Here is a 6,000-nt window from a genome sequence, read left to right on the forward strand (position 1 = left end):
TGCATTTCTCTAACAGTTAGTGATGTTGAACATATTTTCATGTGTCTATTGGCCATCTGTATAAGACACTGGAGGTTTTAAGCAAGGGTAACGATGACGGTCTGTGTTGTAAAATGAGACTGAAATCTGTCTCTCAGACGGAATCAACAATAGCGTGTTGAATGTATAAATATGCATAAACAGTGTAAGCACCAAAAATGTGGGAGAAATGGATAGCGAATTGATTAGAGTGGTTTATCTCTCTGAGATGGGATTTGGGGAGGATTTTGCTTTTCCTGTTACGCATTTCTGTATCTTACAAATATTTTACATCAGTACATTTTGTCTCTTCTGAAAGGAAAATAAAGTTTTGTTTTCCTTTTTAAAAGCAACATCTCTGCAGACAATGCCTTCTTTAGACAATAGGAATAAATTGCAAAAGAAATTGCCCTAATGTGACCCAGACTGGGTCTGGGCATGCTTTAGACATAAAAAGAAAGGTCTTTTGATGATGTAATTTTAAAAGTGTCCTTGACATTCTCGAAGGTTTTAGCAGCCCCAAAGAAAAGAGAAAAAAATAGAATCATGTTGCTGAAAAGGACCTTACAGTTCAAATAATCCAACTTGCATATTTTACCACTGCAGGAAATGAAGCTCTGAGAAACAGATATTTCAAAGAGAAATCCACTCAATAATCAAGAGCATTTCTAAACAACAGTAATAACCCATTAGACATTTAAATTTTTAAGAAAGATTCAGTCACTAAAAGCAACAAAACTTAGGTTAACTAAGAGTAAATCTAAGCAAATGTGTGCAAGTTCATCATAAAGAACATAGGAAAAAAATTTTTAAACATAAAATAAGACCTGTACAAATGAGGATCTGTATACCATGGTTAAGGATGGGAAGATTTACCATCAGGACCTACAAAATGGACTGACATATAGTAGGTGGTCCAATTATCCTAGATCAGGTGAATGCATTGGAAATATGTCATTCCTTTCCATACATTAAGCAGAACTTACTTGCCATTCTGGGCCAAATCCTGACAAGGTTAGTTGATTGGTGGGTTGGCTTTTCTTTTTAAAATCAATTTTTTGAGCTATAATTTACATTAAATAAAATGATCTATTTTCAAGGGTACAGTTTGATGAGTTTTGATAAACATCTACATCAGTGTAACCACCACCCCAATCAAGACTTAGAACATTTCCACTACTCCAAAAAGTCTCACAAGGCTTTTCAGGAACTTGGCAAACCGACCTTAAAATAGACACCGCAGGGTAAAAGGTCAAGGATAGCACAGACAATTTTCAGGAATAACAAGGGAAGGATTTTTTATCTACCAAATACAAAGATTAATTTTAAAACCACAGTAACTAAGACATAAATAAAGAGTCCAAAGGCACAGTTACAAGTTCCAGAAATAGACCCACTCAGATATGAAATCTCTATTTTCCAAGCTATATATACCAAGCCAGTTTATTGGAATACAGCCATGTCAATTCACTTACAGATTGTTTGCGGCTGCTTTCCTGCTCTGATGGCAGAGCTGAGCAGAGACCACATGGCCCGCAAAACCTAAATAAAGTATTTACTATCTGGCCCTTTCCCGAAAAAGCTGGCCACCCCTGCTCAAGACATTTGCTGAATTCTGAAGCTGCGTGATAGAGGAGGCTAAGATGCTGAATTATTTGTATTCCACTTTCTCATAATTATAGAAATTTAAAATTCTCTCTTTTTACCCCTCCCATCTTTTGCACAGTTTTTAGGAATTTCCCTTCTACATGTATCTATTAAATTTGGGTTCTTCATCTCATCCCGCATTTCCTAAACTTTATAGGGGACCACTTTCTTCCACCTTTGGTATTTAGTGCAGGTCTGATGATATTAAATTATCTCTTATTTCTTTCAAAAGTATTTTTATTTTGCCTTCATCTTTGGAGCATCCCTCCATGCAGAATGGCATTTGTCAGCATTCTAGCGGTTACTCCCTGACTCACTACAAATCAAATACAAATTATTACTTTTATCGGTTTTCTCACAATGCTAGTACCTTGGAATATTCAAATTCGAATTACCTTTATTTTGTTGTTGTTGTTGTTGTTCTAGATTATAACATATCAAGGACCCACATTCTAATCACTGAGTAATCACTAAAAGAATAGTAACAGATTTTGGGCTTCCCTGGTGGCACAGTGGTTAAGAATCTGCCGTCCAATGCAGGAGACACGGGTTCGATCCCTGGTCCGGGAAGATCCCACATGCCGCAGAGCAACTAAGCCCGTGCGCCACAACTACTGAGCCTGTGCTCTAGAGCCCGCGAGCCACAACCACTGAGCCCATGTGCCACAGCTACTGAAGCCCGCGTGCATAGAGCCCATGCTCTGCAACAAGAGAAGCCACTGCAATGAGAAGCCCACATGCAGCAATGAAGACCCAATGCAGCCAAAAACAAATAAATACAATTTATTTTAAAAAATAAATAAAAGAATAGTAACGGGTATATAACTAATTTCATAGAGAAAGGAAACAACTTTTTTAATCTAAAAGAAGGCAAAAAAATTTACGAAGAATGGAAATAGGAACATAGAATGAGCAGGTGGGTCCAGTAGAGAACATAGTAGGAAGATTGATAGAAGCCCACTGTATTAGTGCTTATTTTAATTATGAATGGATTAAATATTTACTTAAAACACTGAGATGATCAGAGTAGATATAAAAGCAAATGCAATATTACTTTTGCAGACAGGAGTCATGCTTTTTTATTATAAGGACACAGAAACACACAAAGCGAAGGATGGAATGTGCATATCATGTGAATACTAACCCTAAGAAAACTGGTTTAGCTATACTAAAAGCAGTTAAGGTAGACTTTAAGGCAAAAACATTACTAAAAAAAGAAAGACCTTTCCTTAATGAAAAAGGAGCCAGATCACCTGGAAGAAAAAACAATTCCAAGCCTGTATATAGCTTCAAAAGACATAGAGCAAAAACTGACAGAACCAAAATGAGAAGTAAAGAAATTCACAAGGATATTGGAAATTTTACCACACTTCTTACAATAGCTGATAGATCATACAGGAAAAAAAATCCATACAGATAAGGAAAATCAAAACAAAACAACAAACTTAAATTATTTGAGTAGTGAACACTGCACCTATGTATACATTCTTCTCAGGTGTGTACATGACCACTTTCCAAAACTGACTGTGTAATGGATTGCAAAACAAGGCCTTCACAAAATTCAAATGATTGCGATTATTCTTATTATATTATCTGACCACAGTAAAATTAAGCTAGAAATATATAACAAAAGGTAAATTTAAAATCACTGAACTATTTATAAGTTAAGCAATATGCTTTTAAATAATGTATGTCAAAGAAAAAAAAATCACAACAAAAAGTAGAAATATTTTGAACTGAACATTAAAGATACAAGGTAGCAAAACTTTTGCAATGCAACCAAAGCAGTCCCTGGAGAGAAATATATAGCCTCAAATTCATGTAATACTTGAAAGGCGGTGAAGGTAAAAATTCAATTCTATCTAAAAAAAAATTGAAAAAAAGGAAAAATTAAAAGGAAGCATAGAAATGGAAATTAAAAAACTGATAGAATAGAAGAAAATGTAAAATAGAGAAAATCATCAAAGCCAAAAATGGATTCTTTGAAAATATCAATAAAATTGGTAATTCTCTAGCAATACCAATCAAAAAAAGAGTGAACATGTTTTACCAAGATCAGGAAATAAAAGGGGGAAATAAGTGCAGATCTTCATACATCACTGATGGGAAAGTAAATTGGGAAAACTACCTCAAAGAGCAGTTTGGTAATATATACAAAATTTGACAGTTCTGTCATTCTGCACGGAGGAATGTGGCTTACGGTGGTGGTTCTGAAAACTGGATGTACCTTAGAATTGCCTGGCATGCTAAAAATCAAATCGAACCAAAAAGATGAATGAAATTGGGATGTCAGGGGGTGGAGGGTGCATTCATTCTCTCTTCTTTTAAATCCCCTCATTTTAAAATTCTTTTAACTGTATAACCAGAGTTGAGGTACACTGCCCAGGGGAAATACATGTAAATGTTCATAGGAGATAAGAATGTCCTTTGTACTATCTGTAAGAGAGAGATTAAAAAAAGAAACCGTATAAATATTTATCAACAGAAACATTAATAATAAATTTGGAAATGTTCAATACTGTCATACCAGACAATGTATGAAAAATGAATGAATGCTTAAATGCATTACATGGATGTGTCTCACAAACACGGTAGGAAGAGTAATTTGCATTATAAGGTCAGTATGACACCAATTTCATAGAGTTTGGAAAGATGCAAAAAACACAAAACACAACTGTATGTCTGAAAGTCAGTGGAGCACGGCAGTTAAGAACACAGAATCTGGTTCAGATACCAGCTTCCTAGAGACAAGCGTGACCTTCACAATCGCAAGATTTCTGTGTGCCTCAAGGTCCCCCTTTATAAAATGAGGATGCTTTTACTGCGCACCTCAAAGGACTGTGGTGGAGGTTGGAAAAGCCGGCAGATGTGAAGGGCCGGGCACAAGGCAAGTGATTGGGGGCTGTCCATTGTCACTATTTTATTACATCACAGTACCTACAGAATGTGGCGAGATGTTAGAGCTGAATAGAACTGGATGGTGAGAGTACACCTGTTTTTATGCTAATTTCTGTTCTTTCCCTCATGTTTAAAATAGTTCATAAGAAAAGCAACCTGAGGCTTAGAGGCCAAGTTCACAAGTCCCACGGTCCAAGGTCATTCAGGTGCTCTCTGAAATCCAAGAGTCTCCTTTGCCTCAAAGATCTTGCCCCTAATTTAGCAAACATGATACAAGAAATTCAACTCATCATGTGTGTAGGAATCATGTCTATTCCAACCACTGAAAACTGGCCTGCTGAAGCCATGGTTTCAAAAGTCTGTTGTGGGGCTTCCCTCGTGGCGCAGTGGTTGAGAGTCTGCCTGCCGATGCAGGGGACATGGGTTTGTGTCCCGGTCCGGGAGGATCCCACGTGCCGTGGAGCGGCTGGGCCCATGAGCCGTGGCCGCTGAGCCTGTGCTCCGCAACAGGAGAGACCACAACAGTGAGAGGCCCGCGTACGGCAAAAAAAAAAAAAAAAAAGTCTATTGTGATTCTTTAATTGGTTTTTCTTGTTGTTATTGTGTTGGGTTATGCTTTTACTTTGCTCATCTCTCCTTCATTGACTTATGACTAGAAAGCTCCATGGTTAAAAACAAACAACAGCAACAACAAAAACACCCCTGTGACTTCCCACATCACTCAGAATAAAATGCACAAATGACTTTCCCAAGCCCATATATACTATCTGGCCGCTGAATACATTTCTCTCCTTATCTCCTACCACCCTCTCCTTTGTTGCTCTGCTCTGACCGTACTCACTATAGTTTTTGTTTTGTCTCTTTGCTTTCAAATCTGCTAAGCATCCTCACATCTCAGAGTCCTGGGACTTGCTCTGCCCGAGTCCCTTCCTACAGATCCCTCTGTGGCTCCATCCCTTCCCTTTCTCGGGGTCTGTGCCCAGAGGGAGAGCACCTCTCCGACCAGCATGTCTAAAATAGCCATTTCCCACCATTACTCTCGACCCAGCCCTCTTTATTTGTCCTCGTGGCTCTTACTCAGGCCGGCTCCCAACACACACAAGAGCCAGGGCATGGGTGCAAACAGAGGCCCGGTGATAACCCAGTTATTTACAAACTACAAGCCCCAAACTGGCAAGCTGTTAGGAAGAGGTTTTCTAATCTCCTGCATTGACAAATATGCAGTCATAACCACCTACCAGGTTATTTGAATCTAGAATTTTCAGACTCCTTCGAGGTTTGTACCAGAAAGCAGGGAGGGTGGGCCTCTGGTTCCCAGACTCGGTTTCACTCCCATCTTTTCTATCTCAGCTCATAGAGATCAAGGGAATTAGGTTCCACCAGTGAATTTCAACTGCCCTGTGTCTCTCCTCCTGCAATTCACAAGGAAAGGGCTCC

This window comes from Kogia breviceps, chromosome 17 (genome assembly GCF_026419965.1).
Source record: "Kogia breviceps isolate mKogBre1 chromosome 17, mKogBre1 haplotype 1, whole genome shotgun sequence".
In the NCBI taxonomy this organism is placed as follows: Eukaryota; Metazoa; Chordata; class Mammalia; order Artiodactyla; family Physeteridae; genus Kogia; species Kogia breviceps.